The 21,979-nt window shown below is 39.6% G+C and overlaps 1 protein-coding gene across 3 annotated transcripts in view; it reads right to left on the bottom strand.

Annotated features, from left to right (window-relative positions):
- ARNTL (aryl hydrocarbon receptor nuclear translocator like) overlaps positions 1–18,345 on the bottom strand; it is a 69,900-nt gene extending 51,555 nt beyond the window's left edge. For 2 of the 3 annotated variants that reach the window (XM_032223697.1, XM_032223713.1), the window contains exon 1: positions 17,916–18,345. The gene's annotated coding sequence lies outside the window, so the exon portion shown is untranslated. The remainder of the gene's footprint in view (positions 1–17,915) is intronic. The other variant, XM_032223705.1, reaches the window with a different exon arrangement.
- Between the last annotated feature and the right edge of the window lie 3,634 nt (positions 18,346–21,979).

Raw genomic sequence — 21,979 nt, 5'->3', positions numbered from 1 at the left:
TACGGTATATATAATGCGGATTTTTGTTTTCAACATGTTTGAAAGTGTTGCCTAAGTTGAAAATTGCTACGAGAAAATTTTCTGGGTCAGAGACCAGAGACATGATGGGCTACCATATATCATATTGTAAAGGTAGTTCTTACATAACCACAGTAATTGGGACTAAAATTTCTGTCTCTAAATGATATGGTCAAGCACGAAATCACATTACCGTTTTGCTTAGTGACAGCAACCCTGGCAGTCCTCATTACCATCAACTTTAAGTGACAATTGTGGCTCACTAACCGAAGACCTCACTGACTGTGACTTGCAACTTCCTGCTGTCTTTCCATAAGCAAAGGCAAAGGGGAAACAGCTGGAATATTTAAATACTGGGCAGCACCTGGGTGTGTTGTAGTGCAATATAAGTGTATAAAGGCTAGGGAAAGGGGTGCTACTGTTGAAATTCTACTTTGTAGAGCATGGACTACAAAGATCACTACTAGATCCCTGCAATATCAAGGCGAGCGCCCTGGGGGGAAAAAAGCAGGAGGAGTAACTTGCAACTTTCCTTCTGGATTCCTCATAGACTCTGCCAGGGAATGATGGTAATCACATGATTGCAGGATGTTGCAACCATCATGTAGGAGCCAGTTGCCGAGTGCCCAGATGCAATCACATGAGGGAGATATGATGGATGGAACTTCAAGAGCCCATCCTATGTATCATTCATTCAGCACAGTCACAATTTAGAATGATCACTAAATTAATGGTTAATAATTGACGGCTACCTGTATAGGAAATAGCAAATAGGACTGAAAGGTAAGTGTCTCTCCTACTAATTTCCAATTTACTATTCAAATGTCTAGCCAGAAATCTCCACAGAATCAAAGGCTTTTGTCAAAATGAGGAAAGCAGCAGCAATTCCCTGCAATGCAAGCTTCATCCCTCCTGGATATGTGTGCAATATTATGAATCACATACAAAAAAGGCAGAACATTTGCATTGTGATGACATGATGCTGTTTTTGTCACTTATGCCCCCTCCTAGCTTCTGTATATAGCATATGGCCACCATGAATAACAGCTATTCCACTACTATTGTTTAGGGAGGTACTATACAAACAGACTGCTATTATTTTCATTTCAAGCCTGTTTTTGAAACGATATTTCCCCCCCTCCAGTATGGCTGTTTTAAAACAATTCAACTCCAAGGAAAGATACTAAGCAGGATGGAAATACCTTCTTCCACAGTGAGAGTAAAACCCTGATAGAAATCATTGGAGCAAGCCTATATATAGTGAGAAACCATCGTGTAATTTCCACATTTTATGAAAAAATTCCCATATCATAGAGAAACTTTGAAGAAAAATCATAGTATGATTTAACATATGCAAACTTCCAGCCATTAATGATAGATTGATGGGCGGACAGATGCAAGCAAAATCTTTGGAAAAAAATTAGTAAATGTCAGCTTTACTGGCTGTCAGTCATTTTTTAACATTTTTCCTACATTAAATCCAACACATATATATTTAATTTTTTTCAAGAAGGTAAAATTATTAAGTATCCAAATAAAATAAGAAAAAGAAAGAGAAAGAAAAGAGAAAGAAAAACATAGTTATGTGTTCTGACCCCCCTCTACGCTCGTTCACAAATGACAGTCAGGCAGAACTTCAAAGTAAATATCTTTATCAGTCCTGGCTCAAGCTGGCTGCGAGCCCAAAAATAAACGTAGATAAAGTCTCTGGCAAAAAGTTTCACAGCAAAAGCAAAAACAAAAAGCTCTTACAGCAAACCAGGTTTACAGAAAGCAAATCACTTATCCAAGTGCCTCTTTGAATCGCGAAACGATGAACTACACACGACGAACGACGAACCACGAACGTTGACTTCTGCAACTAAGGCGTGGCACCATCCGTCTTTTATCTGCAGAAGACGACCCTAACGAGCAACAGCTGCTCATTATTCCTGTATCCCGACGCAACTCACAGCAAGCTGCTGCTGAGTCACAACAGTTATGCTTGCCACACTTTTATTGGATAATTATTCTTTTCCTCTTTGGCCCTTTTTAATCCCAAAATCCAGAAACCATCAATTCAGTCTTTTCTTCTTTGAACAAAAACTCTAGATAGGGTTTCCAGATTTTCAAAAAAGCCTTGATCTCTCTCCCCCCCCCCCCCCCGGGCATCTTGACCGGACCGATCAGTTTCTCCATTTCTGCAGGTTTAGTTAATTTTACAATCGTCCACTTTAGTGATTTCCTTACTTTTCTATCTTTTGGCACACAATGCTCTTGCCCACATTATTTGGAATATTTTATATTTTGTTAATTATATTTCAACATGTAAGAATTGTCATTATTTTTTTTTTACTTAAAATATTTTATTCATATTTCTGACTTGTTCTTGTACTTCATTCTGCTTAACTTTATATCTTTGTACAGCAGTATAGATTTATGAAGGCTATCTAAAACTCAGTCGAGAAAGAGGGAACACAAACTGATACATTCAGTCCAAATTTGGAAGAATAGAAATATTTGAAGCAGACAATACTGCTTATTTAGTGGCCAAGGATGATTACATGCTCTATTAATCCCAAAAGAAGACAGTTCTGAATTTAAGACAATCTTCTCTCCAGAGGAAGATTAAAGGTTAAAAATACATACAAAACCGCTGTGTACTGTCTACTTTTACTTCTTTGTCATCTAAAACTACCAATCTACACTAAAACCAATTCTGAAGTCCCCCCAACCCCCAAATAATAAATGGATAGATGGATAGATGACTGATTGATAGACAGACATACTCTGTATCAAGTCCATAGGCTGGACCACAGTATATATTCTGATAAATATATAATGGTGTTGGGAATAGTTATTTAGCCCAGTTTTCTCCAGATAAGAACTGAGGGGAAAAGTTTGTAATACTGAGTAGTTTCTGTTTTACACAAGGAAACAAGTTGCTGGAGGTTAGACTGCAACACAAGAAACTTTTGTATGTGTAATCTGTAGTAAGTCTGATTTAGTAGGTCTGATTCTAATTTTAGGGACTCTTACTATGTTCAACATTTCTAATTCAGTTCAGACAATGTGCTAAGTTTATTTGCTTCTCCTTTTCCTTTTCAGAGAAAGAATCACATTATCTTTTCTCTCTTCTTCTACCTCGACTTCAACTGTTTATTTGCATCTCCCATCCATTCTCCAACTTTCAACAGTATTTTCCAGCAAAAGTAGGAAAATAGCCCTTCTCTCAATTTACAAAACTGGGGGAAACTCGATCTTTCTTGTGGGGAAATAGAATGGTAACCCTGATTCAGAATTTCCCAATTTTAGGTTTCCAAATATTGTTGAATCATAGTACTTGTGTTCCAGGGGTGGGTTCCTGCCAGTTCTAACCTCTTCTATAGAAGAAGTTCCACAAATTTACAGTGCCGTTTAGAACCAGTTCCAACTCCCCCCCCTGCCCATCCGCACATCATCAAGATGAAGAGCGAGAAGAGGAATTCTGGGAGTTGAAGTCCACAAGTCTTAAAACTGTCAAGTTTGAACACCCCTGGGGGTTGTTTTCATAAAGGGTTAGGGCTGCAAAGGTCTTGTAACTTGACAGCTTTAAGACTTGCATGCTTCAAATGCCAGAATTTCTGAGCCAACATTTTGGTTGTTAAGCAAGAGCGTTGTTAAGTGAGTTTCACCACATTTTACAAGTTGGCCATGCCCACCCAGTCACATGATTACCAAGCCACTCCCACTCGGTCACATGGCTGGCAAGCCACTCCCACAAAGCAGGCCACACCTACAGAAGAGGTTCTAAAAAAATTTGAAACCCACCACTGTAATGTGTTCACTAGGAAAGAATTGTTATCTGAATAAACTGGGAATGACAGATTAAGTCCTTTATATTCTAAGATGTTTTCGTCAAGGGCATTCCTCTAATGGCCAATACTCTTCAACTAATAGACTTAATTCTAACCGAAAGCCTTCAAACTATTCTGACTTCTTGTCACATTTAATTGAGAACAAAATACTGGCACATTAAACACTGGTATATTAAAATGATATGCCACACTTTGGGAAAGATATGAACAAGACTAAATGCATGTTGGTATGGTTAAAGGACACAATCGTGAAATATATGCAAGTCAAGACGTCTATACTCATCTTTGTTTCAGAATAACCAAATTATGACCCCAGAACATGCTTATAGCAAAATGTCAAGCCATTATTATTTAATGATCAATTCCAGATGTACTTTCCTAGTTCTAGTACAGTATAGCAGCATGATTTTGATGATTTGTTTTCATTCTACCTTACCTATGCAAACCCAACACTAAAGTTGGTAGGAGAATTGCTGTTGCCTCTTTCTTAGGCTAGTACATTTAGCAATAGCACTTGAACTTATGTATCACTTACTAGTGCTTTGCAGCCTTCTCTAAGCTGTAGCTAACAGAATTAGCATATTGCCGCCAACAATCTGGGTCCTCATTTTATTGACCTCAGAAGGATGGAAGGCTGAGTCAACCTTGAGCTGGTCAGAATTAAACTACTGGCAGTGGGCAGAGTCAGCCTATAATATTGGATTCTAATCACTGTACCACCACGGCTCATTTAAGAACTCAGAAAATATGTAGAAAAGATGGATTTGTGAAAGTAGAAACGTGCATAGCCAATTACCTTAAATAATAAATATATTTAACTATTTTTCTGCTTGACTGTAAGTATTGTTAAGTAGCAAGGCCTGAATGAATGCTGCTTTCTCCCCTTCTGGGCAGCCCCTACCTCAACACAGAGAATAGTGTGTTTGGGGGCTGCCACCGAGGCTTGCCTCGGCCTGGGTCGCTCCGTGTGCTCCGCTCCGCGGCGTGCTCACAGTTCAAAAAAACCTCTTTGCGCTCTTCTCAGCACTCCGTACTCTCCACGGCTCGAATCCAGCCACCAAAGCTGTTTGAAAGTTGATTGTTGCGATGGGGGGGGAGGGCTCTGGGCTGGGAATCCCTAGCCTCTGGCCTCCCGATGGCAGGAAAACCCCAGAAATCGGCGCCACGTGCTTGGCTAAGCTGAAAATGGCCGCCGTGACCTCAGCGCTCTCGCCGATCCCTAGGACACAAAGTAACACCCCCTGGTGGTTAGAAAAAAACCCACATAGAGCTACTTACAGGCTAGAGCAGAGAGCTGGTTTCAGAGGCTGCAGATGCAAGGAGGTTCCAGTAGAGATAGAAATTGCAGGAAAGGTTAAAAATATGACTCATTCTTTGGCCGGACTGAGATGAATTGGAGAAGAAAGGGTGGAGCACAGAGGCATGTCTTCAGCTTCATCCCAGTGTCGTGGTCCAATGGGCGTGTCAATTCCATCCACTGGAGCCTCCTGTCCCTCGCTCCGGAAAGAACATTGGTCTTACCTGAACGTGTCTTTTCAGGGAAAGAGAGGGAGTGGTCACATATGGATATTCTCAAAGCCTAATTGGTCCAAAGACTGAGAGTAAACTTCTTAAATACTCCTTCCTTCCATTCTTGCCCAGTTTCCTCGAAGGCGAACAACGATACTGAAATAGATACAACCAAAACAAACAAAAAAAAAACCCAGGAAACCCCCGGCCCTCCCCTTGGCCCCAACCTAGGAAGGGTGGGTCGTGACCACTCCCTCTCTTCCCCTGAAAAGACACGTTCAGATAAGACCAACGTTCTTTTTCCAATGGAAGAGAGGGAGTGGTTACGTGTGGGACATACCCAAACTTAGTCCCAGGGAGAGAAAAACAACAACTATGGCGCAAGGGAAGTATCAGCTGCCACCCTCTACAGGACCCTCCGACCAAAAGAAGCATTCGCCGAGGCGAATGCATCCAGATGATAATGTCGGATGAAAGGCGTCGGTGATGCCCAAGTGGTTGCCCGACAAATGTCCTCAAAGGGAGCCCTAGTGGCCCATGCCGCTGTGGTTGCAGCATTCCTAGTGGAATGGGCTGTAATTCCCGATGGGACAGGATGCCCCGCCGCCCCGTGGAGGGGATGACAAAGACGCCCCACAGGGGCCCCTCCCAACCACCGGAGGCAGAAGGGACTGTCCCCTGGGCCACAGCTGCAAATAGAAATTTAGTGAATTTAAAGTGTCCAATTAAGCCGAATATAAGAAACAGATTGAACAAAGAACAACACTTTCCTACCTACTCACAACTCAAACAATGCTTGGACCAAGAGACTGAGAGGAAACTGGGCAAGAATGGAAGGAAGGAGTATTTAAGAAGTTTACTCTCAGTCTTTGGACCAATCAGGCTTTGAGAATACCCCCACGTGACCACTCCCTCTCTTCCACTGGAAAAAAATGTTTTTTACAGATCTACTTGTGCATGATAATATCTCAATTGCCATATTAAAAAGTTCTTTTGGGACAATCTAGTAGATGACCAATTAAATAGGAAAGAGCAATACCATACTAATCCTCTAAAATAGTTTCAAAAGTTGGGACACTTTCCACAGCAGTTTTTAGGAAAACAAAAATAGGAGAAAGAAACTGTACATAAACTAGATTTAGTTCAAACTATGTCAGTTCCCTTTAAAGAGCTGGGTTTTAATAAGCAAACTTCAAAAGAAATCTAGAAGACTAATAACACTGCCCAATTGACCAATCACTTCCTAAAGGGCAGCTCTAACAAATTCTAGAATATTAACAACAAACCAAGACAAGATACAGTGAATAAAGTCTAAATTGAGATTGTATGATCTAAATTTTCAAAAATTACATAAGTAAAGAAACAAGATGGCCAATTGTCCAGATATAATGCAAAACCTCTAGAGTACCAGTTGTTTTGGTTTTCCCCATTTATCTACATTCCAACATTTATTGTCTTTAAAAATGACGCATTCTAGTTATGTATCATGACTCTTTGTAAATATCAAAACAGTAGAAAGCTTTCGCTAGAAAGCTTCCTGAAATAAAGGGAGTGTAAAAAATATTTTCTTTCAAACACACACACACACAAATTTGAAAAAGCCCTGTTTGAGCACAAAACCATTGAGTGGTTTCACCCATTTGGAAGTGGTTTGAGCCAGAAGTTTGACACTTCAAACAGTTTGAAAGTTTTGTGCACTCCAATTTGAAACATGCCTATTTAAAAAGTAATGCAACATTTGACAGTGATAATAATATAATTGCAAATGTTCTATTTCTCAATATTTTGCTACTGTACATGACTTTTAAAGTGCCAACTCTGTTTATTCAAAGATACAGTCCTTCATGCTGCTTTCAATTCTGGCCTGGAAGAGTTTCCACAGCATACTTTGAGGCATGACTGGAAGTTACAATTACCAAAGGAGCCAAAAGTGTGGCAGAAAAGAAGATTGCAAAATTATGCTCATTTATTTTGAAGAAAGAACCACATACTGATGTTTGCTTTTGAGCAGACAGTCATAGAATTGCAGTCTTATGAGACAATATTTTTATGTGGGCTTATATTAAAGTCAGCAACCTGTTAGCCAGTTTTAATTTTCCTTTCTTGAAAGTTTTTAACAAAAGCAGATATATGATAACATTCTTTTCTCTAAGTAGGAATTTTTTTGGAAATCCTTTGTCCAAATATTTATAAACCTATTACAAATTATTCTTGATAAATCACTACCTCTTATTCCATTGCAATGTTAAATAAAAATAATCCTTGAGCATAAGCAGTAGTACCAATGAAAATGCATCTTCAGAATGGCCCATTTCTATACTGTAATCAACCTTCTGAATTTATACTAGTGTGCATACTAGTCTAATAGTTCCTGTTCTGTACATTTAAGATAAGTTTGTCCATCTCCTATTATGACTGATTATAATGGAGAGTCTTTATTATCCAGTGAAGGATTTTTAGAATGTCAGATAATGTGAGGCATTGCTGAGAGTTGTTTTAGTGACTAAGAAACTTGTAAATTTAAAGGGACCAAACACAGAAAAAGTTAGGGTGCCCCACATTGTAACTCTCTGTAAAACAGTGATTTGGGAAGTTTCTTCCTCTAAATCTAACTTCCGCTGTCATGGCTGCATCTCTCCTATCTAAGCTTCATGATTTGACAGCCTGACATTAGCCATGGAGGCGGGGCGTATAGGGAAAGACTGGAATGTAAGGAAGAAGCTGGGGATGGAAGCTCAGCTGCGCCCTGTGAGAAGCTTCAGCCAGCCAGGCAAGATTGATCTGCAGAGTTGGGAACCGAGAACCTGTTTCCTAAACAATATACAAGCACCTACTTTGACATTTACAGGTAGTTTGGAGGGGGGGAGGGAAAGAAAATTAACTTCGTACTGCTTGCATGGGAAAACCTCAGATTCAGCTTACACTACTTCTGTAACCACTTAAGCTTCAGTAAAGTACAGATAGTCCTTAACTTATTATCACAATTGAGCCGAACATTTCTGTTGTTAAGTGAGACATTTGTTAAGTGAAGTTTGTCCCATTTTACAACATTTCTTGCCACAATTGTTAAATGACTCACTGAAGTTGATAAGACAGGAACCCAGGGTTGTTGAGTGAATCCGGCTTCCTTGGTTGTAAAAAGGGATCACATGACCCTGGGACACAGCAGCAGTCATAAATATGACCATTTGCCAAACATCGGAATTTTAATCACATGACCATGGAGATGCTGCAAAGGTCGTAATTCTGAAAAATGATCATAAGTCACTTTTTTCAGTGCCATTGTAACATTGAACAGTCACTAAATGTCACTAAATGTTGTAAGTTGAGGACTACCTACATAGGTTCCACCACAAATGCGCGAACGACAAAAGCACGCCTGACTAAACCGCAGTGACAAAACCGCACCGACAAAACTGCGCTGACGAATGAGCGCTGAAGCGCGCCAACAGCGCGCCGACAGAAGCGCGCTGTAACCCTAAACCAAACCCTAACCCTAACCCTAACCTTAACTTAAATCTCGCTTCTGTCGGCGCGCTGTTGTCGGCGCGCTTTTGACATCGCGGTTTTAGCGCCGCGGTTTTGTCGGCGCGCTTTTGATGTTTGCGCATTTGTCGGGTCACGACCTACATACTCTGGGAAAATCAAACGTCCAGGAGTCTTTGTTTGCTACATGACTGAGTGTGATTGTTCACATCTACGCAGCAAACCACAACTGTGATATTTACCTATACCTCTAAACAGACTACCTATTAGCTGCCATATATTGTGGTATACAATCTAACGACATATAAACAAACAAGAGATAAGGCATGGGCTGTTAATCATTATTACTACTTACTATCTTCAAAAGCGATATAAGGCAGTGGTCTGCTGTACACACATTATCAAGTTAGCAAGCTATGCATAATAATTATGGCATAAAATCACAAAATAGCTTAGAATAGTGATAATTTAAACAAACAGTAGAAAGGAATGATTTGTACAGCAGATTTCCAGATCCAGCACTCTACACAAAATTATATGCATATAAATATATAAAATATTAGTGGCTTAACAGCAAGCACATTTTTTTATCATTCTTTTTTTCTCCACCGTTCAGAAACTTTGCAAACACTAGTTACTACTACTGCCAAGTTTATTGCAATTTCTTCCTCAGCCTTTTTCTGTTTGTTTTTAACTGCCCTATTTACATGCTTCTTTATAAAAACAGCAACGTCTCCACTTGGCTCTTACCCAGATTGGTTTTTAAAATAGATCTACTATTTTGCCTCAAATATTCCAAAGCCTATGAATTCAGCTCAGCTTAAACTGCTCTTTTATTTGCCTTATTTGTTGCTTCTTTCTAAAAATCCTCAATCAACTTTGTTTGACCTGACCCCTAATCAGCATGCTTCCTCAATATCTAACACTTTCCACAGCTATTTCCTTCTTATGCTCGTATCTTCCCTGTGCTGCTTTCTAAATACCCCTCTGAAGAAAGCACAATGAGAATATCAACTATAGCAGAGAAGTCACTGCATTGCCAGAACAGCACCAAAATAAATCCACAAGGAGAAAGAGTTTGGTTTATTTTCTACTTCAGCAAGTTGTCATAAACATTCCATATTTCACACTTAATCCATGTTCCATGTTGAATTACTTATAAAAACAGATTATGAGGACAAGAAAAAGAGAGATAAAACCAAAGCTGTAGTGTACTACAAGAAACTGTAGTACACTTCCAACAGCTAGGCTGTTATGTACTAAGATCAAACATTACAACTGATAAATGGCCTTGACATCTTTATTTTTATTGGCTTAAGCAAAACAAGAATGACATTTTTTTTTAACTTTTGTAATATGTGTTTTTTTTTAATGTTGTACGCCATCCTAAGTCCTTTGGGAGAAGAGTGGCATATAAATCCAATAAACAAACAAACAAACAAGAGGCAAAGCAACATTTATTGCATACAGATTATGCTTATCAAGTAGTCAATAAAATACCAAGTAAGCTGTAACAAATTGGAATAATAATTCATACGTGCCTCATAGCAACTGCTTCCAAAGCAAAATAAAAATCAAGGAATTATTTCTACTTTTTCAACCCTATTTTAGCATTCCAGTACACACAAAGTACACTTCAATACGTTTTTAAAAAATGCTGTCACTTTTAAAAGTTTTGATAAATAAAGAATTTGATTTAGAATATATTAGGCCCATTTAATGAAGCTTCCTAAATCATCTTTCTAAACCCAGTAGAATTCATACACACGGGCAAATCTATTTTATCCATTACATTGTGGCACATTCCTAATTTTACTTTGGAGAATAAATAAAATTTTGGGGCAGTTTCTGTCTTTCAGTCCTTACTGGGACTGAAAATATAACATGGCAAACTCCACACATCTACTTTCCTCTAAGGCGGGATATAAATCAAGTGGATATCACTGAATGTTTGTCTTTAAAGAGGTTTTAAACTTGAATATATATTGAGATTTAAAAAAAGTAATTCCTGGAGGATTTTTGAAACATATATTCTCTGAACCAAAAGCACATGGAAAAGAAAGCTAGGCAAATGCTTTATTTTTCTGCCACATTAGATATGGTGCTTTGTTTGATATTTCCTTCAAAGAGCTCAAAGCTGCATTTTAAACTAAATAATGATCATTTTCTATTGCCAGAATTTTACAAGCCTTCCACTGCAGCCTTGTCACATGATGCATTTTAAGTAATTGGAACCAAATTTCTTATTACTGTATTGCAAGCCAGGATAAACATTGTTCAGTGGGAATAATGAGACTTGTAGTAATCTTCAAAAAAAGTCATAAGATCTACTTGAGGTCAGTTCCAGTTCCAGCTGACCTGAAGATTTTCTTCTGACTAGATAATCTGACTTGTATAATTTATTTAAGTTTTGTCTCTGAGTAAGCTTCACTGAATTGTGACTGAAGTTACAAGAATTTTAGAACTGTTAATGCCACTCATTGATAATATTGTTTGCTTCAGGATAAGCGTAATGGCATAGTTCCTACTAGAAATCAATTAGAACACTACAGCATGGCATCAAACCAATATCACAAGTTGTTCCAGCTTGTACAGCTGACTTGGAAACATCTTAGGGCTGTTGAAATTCTTAATACCAAGCTTCTCAAATAGCATGAGGTTGAAAAGGTTATAGCGTTCATGTACAGCATCTAAAAATTATTGAGGCTGTTATGTGAAAAAAAAGATCAACTGGAAGTGACTTGTTTCAATGTAAAAAACAAAACAAAAAAACCCCCACCCCTTGGTTACGGTCAGGTCACAAAAACAATAACACACAACTGCTCATTCAGCAAATCTTTTTCTCCAGGTGTATAATCCAAATAAACTAGAAGTTATTCTTTGAATATTATCTCACCTTTTTGAAATGCCATGGACTGTCATAATATTAAGCTGGGCAAAAAAAATCAGGAAAAAATAATGGCAAAAGCTTTGTCAACACATTTATGTAAATCAAGTTAATGAATTATCAAGATGAATGCTCCTGCAGTTAATGGTTCTCCATGACAAATCAAGATATAAGCACTATACTGTCACTATCCAATGATATTTTAAGAGGCAACTCCTGAAGAAGGAAGCACAGCTGGAATTCCTGACAATGAGAAACAATTAGTTTTTGGAATTCTGTACATAAAAAAGAGATGTGCAGTCAGTGACAGCTTAATCATACTAAGTATGTACCTACAGATATTTCGCTTCAGGGGGTGTGAGAAATTACTGATTTTTCCACGAATTTACCTCAGTAAGCGATTAACTTTTCCTCTCATTTGTGAATGTGGAGGAGGAATTTTTTTGATCTTTTCAAACATGCCCATTTATATATTGTATTCTCTTTAGTTCCAAGGAGAATCTGAACTATGCCAGGGACTGTTCTCTATAGTGTGTTGTGTAAGAGAATAAGGTCACTAATGCAGTACTTTTTTCCTATTCTCTTCACATAATAGCCATAACGTACTGGTTGTTAGCAGAATAGATGAAATTACTGTCAAAATATATAACTACATTCAAGTAAAGAGAATTCTTTTCACGCTCAGCAATCAGATATATTTGTATTCAAAAGTAGAATTTATTTTTATTTAAGTAGGTAAACATTGTAGCCTCAATCACTACTATATATAATCTACCACTTCTGTTATCTGACAGGACCTAACATATAGGCCCACCCCAGGCGACTGATGGACCATTTTGGGTCTCAGAAGGAGCTTGGGTTTTTTATCAAGACAGTTTGGCTGAGACCTTGGGTTTAGCCTGGCATAGGCATGTGACAGACACCTTAGATCAGACTGCTCCTATGCAACCTCTTTCTATCCACCAATCAGAGAGTCGCCCTTGGTTTTCTGAGGAGTTTCAGGAGGTGATATGCTAGTGATGCCTAGAATAATGTGTGAGAAAGTCAAAGAGTGTATCCAACAAAACAGAAGTGGGAGTCTACATTGTAAGGATAGTGAGAAGTTGCTACTCCTCCATCCTGTTTTATCTCCTGACAGCTGTCCAATGGCCTTGTTTCGGGTAAGCTGTTCAGGGGGTGGGGAATGCATGGAATTATCTGCAAAGCCACACTGAGGAACATTCCTACAAAACCACTCAGACAAAATCGCTCAGTTAGATTCCAACGAGGCATGTCCAAAAGACGATCTTGTGATGCTATCTGGACTGAATTTGATTCTGCTGTATCCAAGGAAATGGATATGGTTTTTCTGTTTATTAGTTCAGCCACCTGTTTGTTAAATGCTGGCTCTCCTGGGTTATTAAAGAAATCTGGGAGATGACCACATGGTGGGTTCATGCACTGGTTTCAGCCTCTTTGAGAGAGGGGATGTTCTTATCAGACCTTGAAGGAAGCAATGGTACACTCTCCACTTCAAGAGGTCATCACTGAACCCTTCCCAGTTCAACAATTATTAGCCAATTTCCATTCTTCTCTTCTTGAGGAAGTTTGTAAAAAAGCTGGCCAGATGAGTTACAAAGGTTCTTGGAGGAAAGAGATTATCTCGACCATTTCAGTCTGATTTCAGGCCAGGATCCTGTACAGAGACAGCACAGTTCACACTTGTTGATGACTTTTGGCAGAGCAGCATGAGGATGATGCATTAATTGATGCATCCTTCCTAGTGCGTCTTGATCTTGGAGTGGCTTTCAATACTGTTGACCATAGTATCCTTCTGTCCTGGCTGTAGTTTAGGAATGGGAGGCAGTGCGTTCCAGTGATTCACATTCTTCCTCAGTGGTTGGTGGTACAGGGAAAAGAGATCACGGCTATGAGGCATTCTTATGTGGAATGCTTCAAGTCTCAACACTTTCCCCTCTCCTGTTCAACACCATTGGATGAGATCTTTTACTAGTGTGAAGTTCTGTATTATCAGTATAGTGATGATACCTAGCTCTACGCCGCAACCCTGAGCCTCACAGGTGAATCTGTCAATATACAGATCCAGTATCTGGAGGCTATTTCGGTCTGGGTGGAGCAAAGCAGACCTCAGCTCTCTCCTAAAATGGCTGAGTTACTGTTGCTGTTGGACCCTTCAAGGTTTGGGATGTTACCACTGGTGGTCTTTGATGGGACTGTACTTCTCCTTTCATGACCAGTGGATAATTTGGGGGGGGGGGGCTTCTTGTCTTGCAATTACTGCTCAAAAACAGTTTTGAGAATGTCTAGTAAAATATATTAGTTACATTCCAACTCTTGTTGTATTTTCATTAAAAGAATTCTTAGCCATCATAATTTGGGCTCAACATATTTCCATCTTTCTCATACAGTTGACAAAGTTGACCAAAACTATCTTAAACCTAGATTACTTCAGTGCATATTTTCAACAATCATTCCTATTCCAACCATGAACATTTTATGAAGCAATGCAAAATTTTAGATAAACTAAAAGTTAGTTTAAGTAATTACATTGCACTTATTTGCTGTACTATATTCTAATTTATAAATCCAGAGTTTGAGCAGGTATTCATAGTAATTAAATCTGTTGTTTGGAAGTAATATGGCTACAACAGATAATGTTAGGCATAATGTCAAGGTTATCTTTTTTTATTTGGACATAGTCTTGGACATACTTCTTTGTAAGTAATTAACACTAATTTTAATACAGGTACCTCTCTAATTATGAGTTTATACCAGAAGCCTATGCATCAAAAATTATCATATGAGATTCAGTTAAAGCAGTGTTTTAATTGCAGAAATATTGTATTTTCTTAGCATTGAAATCAAAATACTTTGTTGCTATGAAAATGTTTTTAATCTGAACAAGCATATTCAGGATCCTATTATGTGGGAAGTGGATGCACAGTTCATCCTCAGGTCCTTATTTGGTATTATTGTCAGTGAGAACAGTAATGAAACCAACACACGTGACCCCCAACTACAATAGTTTTGAAATACATGTGGTGTTTCTCTTTAAAAAAATACCCACCCACTAATTTGCTTGTCATATGGCTGGCATTTTAAAAACTATATTTTGTGGGTCATTATCTGCAACCGAGTTGTATAAAAAAATAAATTTTGTTAAATTCACTGGGGGATGAATTGTGTATAGAGCTACAATAATGGTATCCTTGTCTGATATCTATCATATAACACTATGGTATATATTAAAGCTCTGTGTTTAACCTTTAACTGAGCAAAATGGTACTTTATGAGACAAGTTTTGAACCAAGGTACCCCAAATAGGCTAACTTATAGAATGCATCCAAAATTAGGAACCTGTAACCCTTACTGAAATAAAATTGGCCAAATTTTATAAAACATTTCCTGTGGTCAACTCTGGATATTGACTGTGCTATACAGTTCAACATGGGCTATTTTTAAGATAGATGCTTCTCTGAATATTTCCCGTGTTTTTAAAGAACTTCTCTTGTGAAGACAATATATGAGAACCTCTGCCATTGTTGAATTAATTGAGGAATCTGGCAAGGAAATATTTCTGAAACAATGGCCCCATTGGGTCAAAGGTTTTCTGATACGGTATAAAGCAAAAACTAAAGCAACCAACTTATTAATAATCACTGAATCGTGGCATAATTACTTCCACTGAAAGGAAAACTCCCTGCATTATGTGGACCAAGGATATCATATATCTCATTAACTTGATTTTGTGCTTAGAAAGGACCTTGCTTACAAATGAATTCCTAACCACATATTGAGGTGTATTTGCATTTGAGGCTCCTCCTAATATTCTTTGTCTGAGCAAGATAGCCAAGGGCATATTTTGTGATGTCTGTTTCCAAAACTCCCATTATTATACATTTTGCCCCAGAAATGAAGCTCTTAAGTATGGCATATTAACAATCAAAAGAACTTCTTGGACTGAATTATATTCTAGTCCCACAATGCTAGTGAGCATGGGGTTTGCTCCCTATTTAATTACAATGCCAGTGTTCATGGAAGTATGGCTTTCTCCTTGGCATTTCTTGATTCATGTACTGTTTGTCCAGTGTTAATTCCCACTTATCTGGAGGTTGGTTGCTGGAGAGGATGTGTTTTTATCTTTTTCTTTCCTTCTTAGCATATTGTTTCTTTTGAATGGTGTGTAAAAGTGATTTATCTTTATATATCTATTGATGACTGGTGGCAGGGGAGGAAAGCTACTGTATATAAACAGGAAACAAATCAACACTCACTAGCAGTGATGATGCTACCTAGTTGGCAAGCAAACAACCAAGCTTAGAGAGCACCTCTGAGACTCCACAATGAAGACTTTATTTACAGTTGCCCTGAGTATTTGTGTATGTGGAAGAAAATTAATCTAAAAGAATTCTAACAGTTCAGAGAAAAGAGGAAGGAGGGAGGGAGGGAGGGAAGGAGAGAGAGAGAGAGAGAGATGGATGCAAGAAAACACTTAGAAAGAGTATTTCAAAACAAGGGAAACAAAGAGGAAATGGATGTTTCTATGTTATCACTTTTAAAAGGGATACTGGTCCTTCAGAGCTTTTGGGGGGAGGGGGAGTCCAAACTATGATGTTACTCAGTTGGGTATGAAACACTTGTACAAGCAACCATGCTCAGGAGAGCACCAATTACTTCAAAGTTCAAACCATTCAGACACCAAGATTAGATTTCAAATTATTATGTTAACCTTTAAAAGCTCATCTTGCCAATAAATTTCAGGAAGCAATGCTTAATAAGGTCTCCTTAAACACAGCAGGAATTCTTCCAAATACATAAAAGAATACATTGTTAGGCTTATGATGGAAATTTCATAAATAGTAACGCAATAATTTTCTTTCCATTCTAGACATTTTAATGCCCTCATTTTTAAAAATAATTTAACCGCTTGTTTGGGGCTTTACTTTTTAAACCAAGCTCACTCAGGCTTTATTTTATCATGAGGCTGAAATGAGGTAAACTTATGCTCAGTGATACCGTGAAACATATATAATTATGCATCAAGTTCTGCATTAAAGAAATGATGGAATATTGCCTGATGTGTCAAGTTTTTTAAAAAGAAAATGTGGTTGCGATAGGCATGCACCAAAAGCAAGAACCACATACATGCGGTCTTCATTAAACTGTTAGTAGTTCAGAGAAATATTTTATCTATTATAACATCATGAGATTTACTTATAAATCTAAACCAGAGAAGACTCCATTAACACATAGCTGAAATCTCTTTTCATAGGAAAAAAAATTAAAGCACCAGAATCCAGAAAAGTGACTCATGTTCAATTACCAGAAAGTTACGTCCAGATGAATATCACCAGGACTTCACTCCCAATTTCATAAACAGGTTTCCTTCTTAGGGAAACCGAGCCCGTTCTCTCTTTCCTCTTTTTCTCTCTCCTCGACTCCCCGCGTATCTGTCTTTTCACACGCTTACGAATGAACGCCTAACGTTTGCCGTAATTTCCACTCCGAAACATTAAAAGGTCAAATAGAGCTTTCCTAGAAGCTGAGTTTTCAGCAAGTCCGGTTCCCAAAATAAAGAGGGAAAAGAGAGAAGGGAGTAAACCGGGACGGGGGGGGGGGGGTTGACATGTTCCGACGTCAAATTCCACCCCAGGTATATCGGATCGGATTTTGGTTTGAAACAAAAAGAGAGAGAGAGAGAGAGAGAAACAACAACCCGGCACGGAGCTGCCACTGCAAGGCTACAGGTTTTTTAAGGACAACCCTATGTAAATAAACGCTGTTTCCTGCTCTCCAATCAAGAGGAAGAGCATCTAATTTCACTTCCACATCTCTCCAGAGCAAATGCCCCGCGATAGAAGCCAGAGGGAAAAGGGACCCTTCTTTTTCTACCTAAGCATGGATTCCTCCCCCTACCTACCCCCGTTCCCCGTTCCCCTCCCCACGCCTTTCCCGAGGGGGTCGCCCCGATCATGCCTCCGGAGACACCCGCCCCCCAAGGAGGAAACGTCTTCCCCGTCGTGCCCAAGACCGGGGAAGCCACGGGAAACACCACCGCCACCCCTCTCTCCTCCCCCAAAAGACTCGCCGCACCTGAAACCTTATCCTGAAAACTTCCCCTGCCCTCGGTTCTCCCGTCCGTGGGCTCCCACCCAAAAAACAACGTGCTCATTACAAACCTGCGCTGCCTCGCTTCCTCCGCCCACCTGTCCAAGGGAGAGAAGACCGAAGCAGAATGCAGCCGGCACGGGAACCCCCTCGGCAGAAGTCCCCCTCCCGTCCCCAACCTGCCCGGGAACGTTCCAAACGAGGAATCCCCTTGGTCGCGCGCGGGCACCAAAGGGGAATCTCCTCCACCGCCTCGCCTCTCCTTCAACGCCGCCGCCCCGATCCCTTCTTGCCAGCCCGGCTGCAGGTAGCAGCAGCCCTCCGCCCCCTCCTGGTCTTCACCGTGCTTAGAAGGAGAAGGAGGGGGGGGTCTCGTCCGTGGCCACTTCTCGCAGCGCCTTGCCGGCGTAGCCCAGGCAAACGACGGCCGGCACCAGCAACCCCTCTACCTGACCTACTTTCCGCCTGGCTTGCCGCTGAACGTCGCACCACTAACCTACTTTCCAGCCAATGGCTTCTCCCCCCGCATCAAGCCCCTGCCCGACTCTTGGCCAATCGCGGGACGAGGTTTGCGCCTGCCGCCCAATAGTCCGCCAAAAGAGGGTTCTTAGAGCCCGCCTTCGACCCGGTCGACCAATCCGAACCGTGCGGCTGAAGAGTAAACGAGTCAGAACGAGGATAACACTTCTGCTCGTGCCCGCCCGATTAAACGATTGTAACTTGCGAGAGAAGGGAGGGGGGAGCGAGAGAAGACTGTCGCGCGTGCGTGCGTGCGCGCACGCTCGCTCTCGCGCTCCCTCCCGCCCTGCGAGGAATTGCGTAAATAGCTGCTTGGAACGGGTGAGACCCGGATGTTAAGGTCCTGGGAGCCGATGGGGATCCCCGTTTGCCTGGCGATTCTCCCTCCGGCTATGCCGAGCAACCTACGTCTGCTTCTGCAGTGTATTTGCTCCTTGCGGAGTGCGGACCGATAACCCGCTGTTTCCATCCATCCAGCCTTTGAGCATTACCTCGTAGGGCAGCTACTTTCTGTCCCCAAATAACATTTAACCTGTGACAGATCCTAACACCTGTATTGTTAAATGCGGGTAGCAGCGCTTAATAATTGCTCGGCTGATCTCGGAAAACAAGCAGTGTCAGATCTGGCTAGTAACTGGATGGGAAACCACGAGGAAATCACTGGGTAGTGAAACATGTTCCAAAAGAACACAGGAAAATAAGGAAACAATTTGGCATTGCTACCAAAAATTTCACATTTTAGACTCCAAGAATAGACTAACTTGAAAGAGACTCGTTTTTTTCAAAGCTTTGGGGTAGATAATGGTAGGGGAAAATCAGTGGTATTTAGAGCTGCTCTGAATACTAGTAGACCAGCGAATGGTTTCTGACTCATCTGTTTTTTAACTATAAAACCAATAGAAAGTTACCCTCCCAAATCATATTTCTGAAACAAAAACATCTTGGGATATTAAGTGTTCTTTAATATATTTTGCATCAATCTCTGGTTAGTTGATATCAGTGCTCTAATTTTTTAAAAAAAGAGATAGTCTTACAGACCAAAAGTCTTCCTATCTCTGAATTAAGGAATCCTTATGAAACCCAAGTTTTACAGTCTTTTACGTGAAGCCTGCTCATTCATTTAGTTTTCTTTCCAAGTATGTGCTATGGAACAATATTTCCAGTATACCTAGCGGTGGGATTCAGCTAGTTCACACCACTTCGGGAGAACTGGTTGTTAACGTTCTGAGCAGTTTGGTGAACTGCTTATTGGAAGAAATAATTAGGGCAGAGAACCGGTTGTTAAATTATTTGAATCCCACCAATGATATATCTCATTTCTGTGTTGATAAATCATAGGCCAGTGATGGCAAACCTTTTAGAAACAGAGTGCCCAAACTTCAAGCCAAAACCCACTTATTTATCGCAAAGTACCAATACGGCAATTTAACCTGAATACTGAGGTTTTACCTCATTATTAATGATAATATGATTAATGATAATAAAATAATGATAAACAAGGGAGAATTCAGCTAATTGTTCTAAGAAAAACGTGATAAATGTACTTTTATGCCCCTTCATTTTCCCCCTATTTTTTAAATATTACGTTTAGCAATAATAAAAAAGAAAAAGTTTTGTAATAAAATTTCTCTCCCACCCTCTCTCTTCCCCCCCCCCTCTCTTTCCCTCTCTCCCTCTCTCCACCGATGGAGCTGGGCTGGGGTGATAGTACACATACCATGGCATGTGCCCACAGAGAGGGCTCTGAGTGCCACCTCTGGCACAAGTGCTATAGGCTTGTCACCACTGTCCTAGGCCTACTTGAAGAAACCTACAGGGGGAAAAATGTATCTAGAAAGAGTGACACTTAATAAAATGACTTTCTTCATCGCTGATCTCCAATGCAAAGATATTTCCATTTGCTATCAGACTGACTGCCATTCGACTGTTCCTGGCAAAGAACACGCCCCACCAGTCTCCAAAAAAAGGGGGGGTAGAGCATGCCTAGCCCAGCTTTGTAATAACACAGACAAAAGAATGCTTTAATGTGAAAAAATGTGAACTGTGAAAAGTCTTGCTTATTTCATTCTTGATAAAATTATGCTCAGTTGCCTCATTGATTGTATGGAATTATCCTCATTTTGCTGTTTAACTACAATTTATCAAGTAAAACAGTCTCTTAAACTGAAGTCCTGCTGGTTGACTCTCATACTGTCCTTTATAAATTATTTTTCCCAACAATATACTTCCCAATTCCTCTTCAATATTAAAATTTTCTCATGTGTTCAGATGACAACCCCATAAATTTACAAAGATATGCTGCCTAGTTATTTGCATGCTGAAATACTCAATAAACAGTGTATATTCAAATAAACTGGTTGCCATATGTCAATGAGGAGAGTCACCTGGAGGGGGAAAATGTATTTGATAATCTAATACATTATAGGGAACATTAAAAGTACATGACACAAGTTATATGCATTTTCATGTGATTTGAATGTCCCAGTTAAGATTTAATATAAGAGAGAAGCTAAAGGAATTAATCTTTCAGATAATAATCAGAAACCATCAGTTAAAAGCTGAACCTAAAATAATCTGTGACTTCCCAAGTGTCCATGCCTAGAATTTTATTTTATTTTTTTACAATTTATTAAATGTCAACATCAAAGATTAAAATACGAACCAATATAAAAGGGAAAGGGAATAACAAAGCAAATGGAAAGTGACCAAAAATAAAAACCTCTATCAAACTAATTTATAAGATGACCTCTGGCTTTCTTTTAGTACAAAGATAACAATAAGACTATCTCTCTTAATTTTAAACAACATAAAGTATCTTAAAATACTAATAATTAATCTTACTAAAATGAATATTCATGCAATATTCTCTTAATTTTATTTTACACACAATTTTAAAGTTTTGCACTCCCCTTTGATCATCGCACTGAATTCCAAAAGAACGTTGGCCATGGGCTTTCTCATAATTTTGACACCTGAAAACTGTAGGGGGGGACTTTATTATTATTCCATGCAAAAGAGAGGAACAAATAGAAAAAGGCCAGTCTCACATATATGAAGTAATCTGCCCATTCCATACATATTACTGTCTGCCCTTTGTAGAAATGTGAAGTAGAATCCCTTATTCAATGCTCCTTTGCTACTGTAGTTAATGAAATTTCTGCAAAATAATGTAATTTTGTCAAAGTAAAGAAATGTTTGGTGATCATTTAGCGTTTTAAGGAAACAAGGAATAAAACAAGAGGATGCTATTATGAAGAATGTAACTGTAAACGGTTCCACCACAAATGCGCGAACGACAAAAGGGCGCCTGACTAAACCGCAGTGACAAAACCGCGCCGACAAAACCGTGCGACGAATGAGCGACGAATGAGCCCTGAAGCGCGCCGACAACAGCGCGCCGACAGAAGCACGCTGTAACCTAACCCTAACCCTAAACCTAAACCTAACCCTAACCCTAACCCTAAACCTAACCCTAACCCTAACCCTAAACCTAACCCTAAACCTAACCCTAAACCTTACCTTAACTTAAATCGCGCTTCTGTCGGCGCGCTGTTGTCGACGTGCTTTTGACATTGCGGTTTTAGTGCCGCGGTTTTGTCGGCGCGCTTATGACGTT

The sequence above is a fragment of the Thamnophis elegans genome, chromosome 1, assembly GCF_009769535.1.
Source record: "Thamnophis elegans isolate rThaEle1 chromosome 1, rThaEle1.pri, whole genome shotgun sequence".
In the NCBI taxonomy this organism is placed as follows: Eukaryota; Metazoa; Chordata; class Lepidosauria; order Squamata; family Colubridae; genus Thamnophis; species Thamnophis elegans.
Note: the sequence above shows the minus strand (reverse complement) of the source record. Positions and strands in the feature narration are given on the sequence as shown.